General features: G+C 47.6%; 1 pseudogene; it reads left to right on the forward strand.

Annotated features, from left to right (window-relative positions):
* The first annotated feature begins 637 nt into the window (after positions 1-637).
* On the forward strand, positions 638-13604 carry LOC149332164 (long-chain-fatty-acid--CoA ligase 4 pseudogene; annotated as a pseudogene).
* Positions 13605-13999: the final 395 nt, after the last annotated feature.

A 13999-nucleotide genomic window follows, 5' to 3' on the forward strand; every position in this document is an offset into this window, starting at 1 on the left:
CTAATGGTTGCGTTATCAAAACTTCTTTAGTTTTATAAGCGAAGGATATGACATTGCAGCACAAAGGGTAGCTTGGACGGCAGGTACAACACTTGCGATTATTGTGGCATTTTGTAGTTTTTAGCTGAACTTTGATGTATGACTCTGCGCACGTGTGCCCATTTTTGTAGGTATATATGGACATCTTTTTTCAAATAAATCATTTGTAAGTTCAGCGCCGTCTTTGTCTCCTCCTCTTCCTGGTCCTGTTGTCTAGCGCTGTTTGGATTTGCTTGTCACCATGGAACACCAACTCGCCCAATCTGCCGTCCTTTCACGAGCGATGGGGCATTCTTTCCTGTTGAATTGCACAACAATGTATAAGACACCGAGGATATGATTAAACGCATGCCACATTCTGACAATGGAGCCGATCTGAGCGCTTAAAGGCCTCCTACAGTGCAAACATTGCGCAATGGTCGGCTCCGTCCTCCAGGTATGCCGGCAGTTTGAGCAAGCAAAACACCGCCCCATTGCTCCTTGTTTCGACCGCGTTCCGAACACGGCGGCGACATCCACCTGTGAAGACCTGCCAACACTGCAACAGCCGTCTCATCCTGCCAATCTGACCCGAACTGTACGCAGAGAACTGGCGGCTATGGCTCCCGTCGCCTTCGCCCGTCAGCCGGACGACGCTACGATTGCGCTGATCCAGGCCGTCATTCGCCACGAGTTTGCGAACGTGGGCCTCAATTCTGGCCTGCCCTCTGCGTCGCCCTGTTCGTCAGCTACCGCTCCACTGGTTGCTGCTGCTTCACCGACTTCGATCATACAACCGCGTAACCGCTACCGGAATCCTGCTTATTGACCCACCTCGGACGACCGCCCAATCTGCTTCACATGTTCGCGCGTCGGCCGCATTTCCCGCCACTGCCGCAGCCGTTGGTTCTCACTACCTCAACTTCGCTCTATGATCGTCGTGCCGACTACGGACCTAGCACTAACTATGATCGTCGTGGCGACTACGGACCTAGCACTAACTATGATCGTCGTGCCGACTACGGACCTAGCACTAACTATGATCGTCTTGGCGACTACGGACCACGCCAGATCTCTTCCTGAGCTGGGTTCCCGCACTCCTTCGACACTCGACCCCGCGAAGGTCCAACCGCTCGCCTTCGCCTCAGGTCCACTGCTCCCGTTCGCCGCACCTTCAACGCCTGTCCACTCCACCCATACCTGGCTCGCACTCGGAAAGCTATCCAATGCAGCTCCCGGAAGTGACGCTGCATTGACGACCCGGTCCGAAAATCCTCTCCCGACCCTCTCTCCTCGCGGCAACCTTCTCGATATCTGCGTGGACGGCGCACCATTTACAGCTCTGATTGACACTGACGCCCAAATTTCTGTCTTCAGCTCCTACTTTCGCCGTCGTCTGAAGAATGTTGTGACACCTGCCGTTTCCTCAGCCGTTCGTGTCGTCGACGGAAGTACTGCTGCCGTGGTTGGAATGGGCACTGCGCGTGTTTGCATTGCCGGTCGCATTACACCTGTCTTGTTCACTGTCCTCGGCTATTGCCCCCCCCCCCCCCCCCCCCCCTTCCTCCCGATGTGATCCTCGGCTTCGACTTTTTAACGACGCACGCAGTGCTAATCGATTCGTCCACTGGCCTTCTTCGTTTGGGCCTGCCTCTCTGCTCTGAAAACACCGATAAGCCACCCCGCTTACGTGCCGCTGAATCTACTCTCCTGCTTCCAACAGTCGGACTGAAACAGCTGGCGCTGTCATACATTACATCTATGTATACTAACACCCAGCATGTTTTCGTGGACGGATCCGTGACGACCACTTCTTCAGCTGCAGCGGTGATAGTGCCAGGAAATGCCTCATGTCACCGTTTCAGGCTCATGCACAAAACGTCCTCTACGGCAACCGAATTGGCAGCCATACGAGAAGCCGTCCTTTATATTGGTCACCAGCCAGCGCAGCAATGGACTATATTCTGCGACTCGAGATCGGCATTGCAGGTCCTACAAACTTATCTAAAACCAAGGGCATGCGAGCAGCTGGTTCAACAAATTGTGGTTTTGTTAGCCGAAGCTTTCCACCGCGGCCATATCATAAAGTTTCAATGGATACCGAGCCATTGCGGCATAGCGGGAAACGAGCGTGCTGACGCCGAGGCTCGGATGGCACATAGTGATGGTGCTTTCATTGAGATAGCCTTTTCTAGATCAGACATTGGAGCCTTGTTGGCACATTTAATGCAAGCGGCAATGCAGTCGCACTGGCATGATTCGAGTCATCAACAGGACCGCGTCTGTAAGCTTGACGCTGGCTCACGATTACATTTGCCATCTATGGTGGTGCGACGTCATGGGACTTTACTCCACCGGCTACGGCTTGGCGTTGCCTACACCAAACACTATCTTCACAAGATCGGCATCGAAAGTAACCCAAATTGCGCACAGTGCCACACTCCAGAGACTATTGGACACCTTCTTTGCGAGTGCCCGAACTATACTGCTGAAAGAACAACATTGGAGGCGACCGTGAAACGACTGGACTCTCGCCCTCTCTCTGAGGAAACTCTTCTGGGCGCCAGGACGAGACGTTCTGATTGGTGCCGTGTGACAAAGGCCCTACTCACCTTTTTGTGTGAAACAGGCCTGGATACTCGTCTGTGACCGCCTGTGCACAACCTACATGGTTAATGACATGTGTCGGTGTTTGTATTGCTGACACCAGTTTTATGAGTTTTATGTGCGTCTACTCACCGCGATGCGAGTGCCAGCCAGTGTGGTGTGTGTGGTGTGTGTGTGTGTAGACATCACCCGAGAAACTCATTGTATTATGCCATCATCAGCCTTCATTCGCACTTTCCTTTTCCTCCTCTTCCCTTTCCCCTGTGTGGAGTAGCAGGCCAGGGCCATGTTACCACCGGCCGACCTCTCCACCTTTCCCTCATTAAAATTCCTTTCTCTCTCTCTCTCTCTACTCTCCTGCCGCGCGACGCTGCAGTCTAATTTCAATGTCCCCGTTTCCCCCCATTCCTGATCGTGGCTACGTCACTTACCCAATCAAGGATGTTGTCCTTCAGCGCATGGTCATCCTTCCACACACAGTCCTGACCGGCTTTGCACCGTACCAATTTAGTGACAGGACGCTACGACCGCGTGACTATTAGTGCTAGAGGGGAGCGGCGAAGGTTTGCCCTTCGCAAAGAAATGCGAACGAAAGCAAATCAGAACAAAACAAATGTGCTCGTCAAGGCGCCAAGAGGGGAGGTCTCTGCGTAGACCTTCATCAGTGCTGCTGCAAAGCCATCCATGCGATCTGGCAACGTTCACTATCTAGGTGCATACTGAGTTAACGCCGGCGGGGAAGCAGACGACACCACTCTCGCAGCCGTCTCCTCTGACGTTGCTCAAGCAAAAATGCTCAAGTACTTGACTTTAAAGGCGCTCTGAAAGAGGCTCTAATAAAGTTTCAGTGTGCCTGGGATGTTAAAGCACGCTTCTTCATGACAATTGTCCAGCAAGAATTTTTTAAATGTTCTTTGTAGCAGCTAAGTTATCCGTAGTCAAATTGTGAATTTCGGCGCGAAGACGCCGAAATTCATCGCGATGAATAAGAAAACCGGCGTGCGGCCCGAGCTAAGATGGCGCCGGGAGAAGAATAGAGAGTTTTAGAATAGCGTCGTGGCGAATAGGGTGACCCTATCCGCATGCTCTTAGCGTTAGGGGAACGGGTTCACGTTTTCTGTCTGTAGAATAGGGTCGCGGATGGTCGCTTTGCGTTGCTTGAAGGCAGCGCCATGACGGCGGGAAAGAGAAGCTTTCAGAACAAATAAGTTAATATATATGCTGTACTTTTTTCACTGCGTAAATAAAACGACGCGCAAACTGTTTCAGTTACCAATTACTAATTAGGAAGAGCGAAAAATGATGCAAATATTTTTTTTATAATGCGGGCATGTTCAATCCGAGCCAACAGTATTCACACAGGAAGAGTGGAAGTAGTAATGGTTTTTTTTTAATATTTTGCATTGAATATGGAAGGTAAAAGAATTTTTGCTACCCCGGCATCTGCTATCGCTGCTGGAAGCACCTGAGCTGGGGCAGCGGAAATAAAGGATAGTAGGCAGTGAGTAGAAGTGAGAAGAAAGAGGGGAGGGGATAGTAGAAAGGACAGGGGGAGGAGTACACTGACAATAAATCTATTTACATATATACCTGATAAATATAAATATATACAGGTTGCATGCGCGTGAAGGTCTGGTAAAAAATTACAAACCTGTTTGTGGAGATCAGTAGTTCGAACCTCCCGCGCTTTCTGACGTCAGTCGACGCGTACTCGCTAAGCCTAGCAGCTCAGTAAACACGGAAGCAATCTGAAAATTCGGCGTGTTTTGCCGAATTTTTTGCCTTACCACCCGCCGCGGTGGCTCAGTGGTTACTGCGCTCGGCTGCTGACCCGAAAGACGCGGGTTCGATCCCGGCCGCGGCGGCCGAATTTCGATGAAGGCGAAATTCTAGAGGCCAGTGTACTGTGCGATGTCGAAATTTCCGGAGCCCTTCACTACGGAGTCCCTCATAGCCTGAGTTGCTTTGGGACGTTAAACCCCCAAAAAACCAACAAATCAATCAAGGAGTAATAAAAAAATAAATAAGCGAACTAACCAAGAAATGAAGGGTTTCCTGCTGGAGGTAAAGTATACCTCACTGTAATTCTGATGTATTTAACAGAAAAAAAAACTCGTTATAAAGTTTAAACTGCTCTGTTGATTACCAGCTATTCTATACTTGAGGGTCAACAATGGAGAGATTATGGCGTACCTGCAAATATTGAAGTCACACAAGCTCCCGCTGCGAGAAGGACGACTAAGCGATGCATAATGGCGTCTCCAAGAAGAAGAAATAGCCGCACACGGCGATAGGTACGTCTAAACTGCGGCGTCTCTCGTGAATCTGTGTAGCCGCTAGATGCTGCAGTTCCTATATATACGTTGGTCAGAGAACGGTGTTCAATAGGGAGGACTACTTGAAGTCACATGCCCAGCATTGCCAATGTTTTTTTTCGGCCCATCAGAAGTACATTCACCATGAGCGCCATATCAAGCTTCATTGTTCATTGTAAACAAAAGCCCAAGCTCGCCATTTGGCTTGAATGGTAACAATAATTTGACAAACCTCCTATGAACAAATAATTGTTATCACTCAAGCCAAATGGTAAACTTGGGCTTTTCTTTACAATGAACAATAAACAATTCATAACTTCTGCGACTTTGGAAGCGCCACTTCGAATTCCTCGTGATCAATGTAATTACTCGTTATATCTGTAGTTTAAACCAAAACACCAATGTGCTACTGAAGCAGACTTCCTATACTTCAAGAATATTAGAAATAATTGCTCGCAAAATGTTAGTACATAGACATAAGATCTAAACTTGGTGTATTAAACAGTCTAGATTTGCAAAAGCGAGTAAGGAAGCTTTAACGAAAGAATGCATCTTCAATCATGTAGCGATGTCGCTTTAGTTTTCTCCTCTGCTATAAATCGAAAGTAATTTTGCATTTTTTGTGATGGCATGTTTGGGCAACCATTTTCTGCGCATCTTATAGTATAAAAACAGCCAGGTTTGTTTACGGTGAAATATTTATCGCCTTTTATTTTTTACGATTCATGCACCCCGAAGGGTGCTTCATAAAAACATTCCTTGTCTGCATCTGTAGCGTGTCGACACTAACCTCTCGTCATTTTACCATCGTTGCTGCGGCATTCCAGTATAGTTAATGTTTTGTTTATGTTGGCTCTTCGGGGACACACTTCCACATATGAATAAAGATTCTCCCGAGAAATCGATGATAAAACTGATTATAAACTAAGACATTTTTACGTTCAAAAGCTTGGTTGTGAGGCACATGGTATGGTGAATTTCTAGAGACAAAGACAGAGAGAGAGAGAGTCAAAAATTCAGGGGGGCACTTTGTTGACCTAAAGTGCGGTGAGCCGATAGCCTTTAGCGCGGTGTTGCTGCTTTTGTCACTGATCTGTGGTTAAGATGTTAATTACACATTTGTTTGTGAATCTTAAATGCTGGAGACACTGGGGGTCGTCTGAGAGGAATCCGTCTGATTCGACAGCTTTCTGCAAACACTCTCCAGCGTCCTAGACATGGAGAACTACATATGCGTTGGCAAGCAATAGCGTAGCCATGATGGTTTGGTTTGGTTTATGGGGTTTAACGTCCCAAAGCGACTAAGGCTATGAGAGACGCCGTAGTGGAGGGCTCCGGAAATTTCGACCACCTGGGGTTCTTTAACGTGCACTGACATCGCACAGTACACGGGCCTCTAGAATTTCTCCTCCAAAGAAATTCTAGCCACCGCGTTCGGGATCGAACCCGCGTCTTTTGGGTCAGCAGCCGAGCACCATAACCGCTGAGCCACCGCGGCGGCTAGCGTAGCCATGATTCGAGGTTCTCATCAGGTCTATGGTATTAGAGGCCGCAGTTTTCAAACACATATCCATATTGCCCGTTCATTATTGGAGACAGTATCAGATGAGACAGGCCAAGTAGCTCTGATTCAAATTGATTTGGCGAAGGCGTTTGATAAAGTTCGGCACGATTTCTTGTTCGCGGTCTTGGAGTATGCAAATATTGGGGACGTCTTGCTCAAAGGCATAAGGATGTGCTATAAGAACTCCTATACAAGGGTAATTGTTAATCAGGAGCTAACGAAACCAATACCACTAGAAGCATCTGTTCGTCAAGGATGTCCACTGTCTCCATTGTTGTTTGCCCTATATCTGGAACCCCTCTGTCTCAGTATAATTAACAGCGCAGCTATCCGCGGTTTCTCTCTGGCTCAATGTGAAGTTAAAGTTTTAGCCTACGCTGATGATGTCGCCCTCTTTTGTTCTGACAAAAAGAGTGTACTTGAGGCTTTACACTTGACTAAACAGTTCTGCGATGTATCAGGCGCGGCTCTTAATTTAGAGAAATCCAAAGGCTTTTTTTGGTTGGGTCATTGGGGAACTAGGCCAAGCCAGTTCGGTGGCATATGCTGGGACTGTAGCCCTCTTGAGTACCTAGGCGTTCCGCTGCACCAAGTTCGCAACAGTACAGCCTACTGGGATTCACAAATTGTAACTCTACGGCGGCAAACACAGGCTTGGATGGGTAGAGAACTCTCAGTGTTTGCGAGAGCACAGGTCTGTAACATATTTTTGTTTGCAAAGCGCGCGTATGTCCTTCAAGTCCGGCATTGTGCGACGAGGAAGGTGCAAGCAATACACAGAATACTTGCAACATTCGTGTGGCGCTCTCAATGGGAGCCCATGAGGCGTGACAACTTCTTCCTTCCCTTAGAGGGTGGTGGAGTGGGCCTTGTTTACCTGTTCGTGCATCAACTTGTTTCCCGTTTTTTCTTTTTACAATCGGCAAACCACCCGTTTCTGTTAGCTGTGCTCATTAGGCGGCTTAGTTTTCATTTGCCTTACTTATTCGCACCGACTGTGCAGGCTCGTGAGGGGACTTTATGGGGATTCCTTAAGGAGGTTGCTGACACTTTCAATTTCCTCACTGTGCGCTTCTCTTTAGATTACCTCTATAACCTCTCGAGAAAACAGATGACCCAGTCTCTCACTGAGTCTTTGTTCCCTACACCATTGTATCGGCAGCCTTATCTGGGGTCTTTGGACATCAGTGTTCTAAAGCGTGTTAGGCGGATCTGCATTCAGGCAGCCACTAAAACGTTCTTTTTCAAACTACACACAGCGACGCTGCCTGTCAAGACATTTCTTAATGACAAGGGGATGTTTGTACCCTGGAATGTGAATTGCCGTCTGTGTAACGTGCCTGAGACAATTTATCATTGCTTCATCCTGTGCCGTGATGCCATGTTTTTTTGGGACATACTACAACGAACTCTTAAGAAGGACATTGAAATTACACCATACACTATTACATTTCTGCCTGTTGGCAAAAACTCTGTTGTGCCTTATGATCTGTTTGTGTTGATGGGACTATTCAGTCTTTGGAAAAGTCGTATGATGGACAGACATGCCGAGCCACCAAGATCGTCCAAATCTGTGTTTCGTGAACAGTGCGCTTTGGTGAGGAGTGTATATGCTGCGCGCGAAGAACCTCCAAGCTGGCTGCCGTGCCTAGATGCATGTGTGTGCCTCCCTGAATTTTGATCTTTTCTATCTGTGTCCCTGTCTTTTGCGCGGTTTTAAAGAATTTTGATGTTTTGATGGGGATGCAGTGTTGAGTTAGGGCTATGGCGGGCTCGTATTAAGCAGCCCGGTAAAATACTAATCCAACCATGTGCACAACCGCAAAGGACCTTAGGTGCCAGAGTGAAGGTTGTGAGTAGTTATTCATAATGGATTTTAGCTGCGTAAGTGCAGCTTTGTTCAAGGACCGCCACAGTACAAGAGGTTTTCGGCGACATAACGTGAAGTCGAGAATCCGTTTTGTGACCATTTCTTCCCAGAGGAATCGAACGCCAGGCCAGAGGAAGAGTGTAGACTTTATGCGTTCACTAAGCCAATAAAGCTTTTACCGATTAGAAAACTATAGGACCCCGGCACCACTTGGATTCGAACCGCACACCTCCCGTGCCCGAGGCGGGTGCTCAAACCACAAGGTCATCACTGCTCTCTCTCTCTCAGTAGTCATTGCTCTAGTGCCACAACGGCGTTTCTGACCATGACCGAGAGTTTGCCAAACCCCTACTAATGTCAGTGACTGTTCCATTTCGAAAGTGGCCAGTTCCATTATAAGCGCGCGAGGTTGTAGAAACGCTGCCCCTTTAATACTTGCCATTTTCTTGCGGAGATTTCTGGTCTTGTAAGGACTTATTCTAGCTCGCTATATGTTCTGTCAAGAGACGCGCGTTTTTGGGCTCAATTGCAGAAAAGACACACCGCGAAGAGTGTATACTTTATGCGTTCACTAAGCCAATAATGCTTATGTCGGTACCGTGCCGGTGTCGTGGCCAGTGAGCAAATTTTCCCGGCGTCGGCACCTGTCCGCAGTTAACTCGAATTAACTGGCACGCAGCAAACAAAGGTCTCGGCGTCCACGGTTCATGACAGCTTCGTGGGAGAAAGACACTGCTAGTGGGGAGTACCATTCTCTCTCCTACAAAGTAAAGCAAAATGGTCGCCCTCTGCGAAGTAAGGAAAAAATTCCTGGGGTGCACTTAAGTCTGCTTGGGTGCAGTAATGCGAAATCATTTTTCTTACAGGGGCCAAATATGTCGCTGTGTGTTCGTCGCTTTATGACTCTGCCATTTCTAAGTCGCGTTTTCGTTCCAATTCGGTTCTACCATATCCGAAGACGTGGGTTCCATTGCTAGAGCATCTAGTAAGCAAAGTACTATTTAATTAATTATGGAACGAAATAATTAATTCATTAAATGGTTAAGTAAATCGACAATTATTTCATTAGATGATAAATTCGATTAATTAATTACCAATGATGTAATCATTTTATTGACTTAATGGAATATTCGTATGAATTGCCAACCAATTTATGAAGTATTCTGCTCGTTCAATAATTATTCATTTCTTCCAATTACTTTATTACAAGACTAATTATTCATTCTGGTGTCTTAACTATTCATTTATGCTAGTCACATGATTTCGTCCAATTACTTTATTACAGGATTAATTGTTCATTATGGTGTCTTAACAATTAATTTATGCTAGTTACATAATTTCTTGATCAACTATTCTATTAATTTTCCCTATAATGGATGATCGACAGTTTGTGCGGAATCGCTCTGCCTACAGGTCCTGTACATGCCACTCGTGAGAAAAGAAATGCTTTCTTATTAATAAGACAAGGAGGACACGTAGGACCGGCTCGCACATGCGTAGGTGTAGGAACCAGTCTCTCCGCAAGGGGTCAGCGATAGACATCAATGACACGTTACATGGCTCGGTATCGAGTTCTGTAAACAAGTGCGTGCGTGCCTGTATATCATTTCTAGACCTGCGGTGCGGCAAGGACGATAAAGGTGGCCGTACAGCGCCGTCAGCTGCTTGCTGTGCAGATTCCGCAATTGTTCTTTGGCCTGTAGCATTCACTGCTGCTTATGACAGTGCACATAGCTATGATCTCCTGAATCATTTCCTTTCAAATTCCTTTCGTTCTGTGCTGCTTTTTTAGCGTATTAAGATGCTGTAAACAGCCCTCCGAAACCTTCTTGTAAACTTTTATTTTATTAAAGGGAAAAGTTCAGCAAGTTACTCGGCATTGATCATGATGGAACTCAAACAAGACGACGGACAGAGGAGAGAACCACACAAGCTTTTCTTCATTGTTATTCTCTCCTATTCTCTCACCATAAGATTCTCGAACACTTGTTGAACAGTGTGATTCTAGGAGCCCTTAAAGCGCTCAAATAGGCTCCATTGTCAGAATATGGTATCCGTTTAATCATATCCGCGGTGCTGTTTACCCTGGTGTACAAGGTGACAGGAGAGAATGCCTCATCACTCGTCTATTTCTGTCAATTAAGCTCCACGCGTGTGAGACAAACAGCGGCAGTTTCGAAATACGCGTTTTAGTTTCGAGTGACGTTATGGTTGTCTCTCAATGCTGGAGTATTGCGGCCACCCACCGCACTTGGATCTTGTGCTTGCCTTGACGTAAAAAAATTGAATAAAGATGTATCGTAGTTTGTTTCAGGCTTATGCACCTGCATAATGTTTTACTGGTATATTTTTGCAGGCCTCCCGGGAAGAACTGTGCTTAAGGCAATGCGCAAATATCATCTTTGAAATAAGTTATATGAAGAGAACGCCCTGCATAGACACAGATGCAGTGAGGATGTGCATTCCATGAATTGCTGTCAACCAATAACGTTTCGCAAAAAACGAAAACAATTAAAAACCTAACAGCATGCAGCACAACAAGTGCAGTCAGGAAGATAAAAAAAAACAATTTTTGTAGAGATCGTCGTGTTCGGAAATGTCACCAAAGTCGAAGATATTGAACCCACTGTCTTTGAGCAGACGCCCCCGCCAGAACGGTGGCAAAAAGCACATACTACAGCCGAACACCGCCTCGTTGCATTAATATAAAGGTAAGAGGACCGAGGTTCGAATCCTGGTGCCGGGCAATTCTACACCGGGTATAAAAAAAAAACTCCGCGTGTCAATGGAATTGAATAAACAGGCCTGGGATTCTGCCTGATCTCGATGACCAGAACCGACAAGGCACTTCCTCACCAGAACAGGATTTGGCTGCCCTGGTGTAGTACTTGGCCGCAACCTTCAATGAACAGACCAATTAACCCTCGGCCCTCATACCCCAGCGGCTGCGGAGCAACTGACCAAGGTCCTTTATTAGAACATAGGAAGTCAACTTATGCATACAAACATGGGCGCCCATGAGCACTGTCATACACTGATGCTCAGATTACAAAAAGCCGCAGCATTCACACGTGTTGTACCCCCCTTCCATGCTACGCTTCGAACCCCGGTCCAAGGCGAACATTTATTTACCTACGAAGTTTCTGAGTAAGCTGTATAGCTTTCCTTTGTAGCCGTGTGGATAATTTTGGGTGGATGATAATGAGTAATTACTCCCTTATTACAAATCTACTACACCTTGTGGAATTCCACTAAACATTCGACCAACACTGCTCCCACTCCGAGTTAGTGATCAATTCGCTCTCGCCTTACCATAGGCTTGCCCTCACGGTCAGCTCAGTTGGTAGAGCAACTCCTCCGCTGAAGCGGTGGTCTCGGGTTCGAGCCCGGCTCAGGACGAACATCTCTTTATCTACAAAGTTTATTTGGAAGCTGTAAGCTTTTCTTTGCAGCCGTATGGCAGCGTTTGGTAGACACCAGTGAGTAATTACTCCCTTATTATTACAGCTGTAGATCCAGCCCCAAGAATTAGAGGAAGCACCTGGACTCCACACAGCGCAAACTAGTGGCTTGTACCAAATAATTCGGGTTTATCTGCCTTTGCATCAGCTTGAAAGCCATTTGAATGGAAAAGACCTACCCAGAGATGTAGTAAATGCAGCAATGTAGACGACCGCCCTGTGTCGTCTTCTTTCTCTGTCCCGTGTCCGCTGCGGTGTTTAAGCTCCTTCATGCAGCAATAGTTTCAACAAAGTTGAAAACCCTGTGTATTTTTCTTGTCGAGACAAACCTTTTTCGTTTTGCTCTCCTCTAGGTAATCCCGTTCTCTGGTCTTGAAAAGCGCGCGGAAGATTATCAGCTTCCATCCAAATGCTCACCAACCCATGAAGACGTGGCCATTGTGATATTCACGAGCGGCTCATCAGGAGTGCCCAGGGGCGTCGTACAAACACACCGGAGCCTCATCTCCGTCATGAACAGCTTCGGCGCTTTGTCGCCGACCTACAACACGTGCACATACGAGGACACCTACGTCGCCTACCTGCCCCTGGCGCACATGTTCGAACTCATGACCGAACTAATGTTCTTCGGTGTCGGTGCGCGAATAGGCTACTCATCACCGCTGACCTTCACCGACAACGCCACTGCCTTGGTCCGGGGCTGCCCAGGTGACGTGACTCTCATCCGGCCGACCTACATGGCCTGCGTGCCGCTCGTAGCAGAGCGCCTTCTCAAGGGCATCAGCGATGCCGCTGCCTCTGCGGGACCTTTCTTTAAGGCGTTCCTCGACTACGCCGTGCGATACAAGAACTTCTGGCTCGACCTCGGTTTCGACACCCCTCTCCTCAACCGGGTAGTCTTCAAGAAAACTCGTCTACTTCTCGGAGGCAGCGTGAAAATCGTTGCTTGTGGCTCGGCACCGCTGTCGAGACAAACTCGCCGGTTTATGAGAGCCTGTTTCTGCTGCTGCATCCCCGAAGGGTACGGCCTCACCGAGATAGGAGACGCGGGAACTCTTATGGACGTCGAAGACGTGAGCGAGGTGAGAGTGGGAGCCCCACTTCCGGGGGTCTACGTCCGGGTGGTTGAATGGCCAGAAGGCAACTACCGCACGTCGGACAAGCCAAACCCGCGCGGCGAAATTGTCGTTGGTGGGAAGTGCGTGTCGCGTGGCTACTTCAAGAAAGAGGAACTGACGCGAGAGGCGTTTCGAGATGAAGGGGGTTTGCGCTGGTTCTACACGGGTGACATTGGCGAGACCTTCACCGACGGCACGCTCAAGATCATCGACCGCAAGAAGGACCTGGTCAAGCTGCAGCACGGTGAATACGTGTCCTTCGGTCGCGTCGAGGCAGTGCTGAAGACGTGTTCGCTCGTGGACAACGTGTTCGTTTACGGCAGCTCGTTGCATACGTACCTCGTGGCGATAGTGGTGCCAAACCGCAAGCACCTCCTCAAAATCTCTCAAGAATTGGGCAAATAACAAACAAGTGCCACGTTGAAAGAACTGTGCCAAGACGCCGAAGTGGCGAAGGTGGCAGAGGAAAGGATCCTGGCATACACGAGAGCTAGCGACTTGCAAAAGACTGAAGTGCCAAACAAGGTGAATCTTAGGGCCGAGGAGCGGTTACCGGACACGGGATTGGTCACGGAAACCTTCAAGCTTTGCAGGAAACCATTGCAGAGTTTCTATCAGCGCGACATCGACGCCCTCTACGGATCGGGGTAAGATTGAAGAATGTGACCAATGTGACTGAGCAAAGCTTTCGGGCTGTGAAGTGTGTTCCAAGTAATAAAGCGTTCAACGGGACATTGAGTGGATGGGTAGAAGCATTTACAAGTTAAAACAAATCGACCGTAAAAAAACACCGGAAAACATTGTAATGTATCCACACACATTACTTCTTACTTCTTCACACTGAAGGCTCTTGAACTTTACTTAGCGTTGGAAACAACAAAAAAGTACAAAATCCTGTTTTGGTTGCATGCCACAGCCTCATGGAGCTTTAGCAAAATGTGACACCTTAGTCTATGTGCACATATTTTTTTTTGTGACCTAGACTTTGAACTGAATAAATCATTTTTTTTTTCAGGCCAAAAAACCTACGTGCGCTTTATCGATAC

Source organism: Amblyomma mixtum, chromosome 8 (assembly GCF_055824585.1).
Source record: "Amblyomma mixtum isolate Tamu chromosome 8, ASM5582458v1, whole genome shotgun sequence".
Taxonomy (NCBI): Eukaryota; Metazoa; Arthropoda; class Arachnida; order Ixodida; family Ixodidae; genus Amblyomma; species Amblyomma mixtum.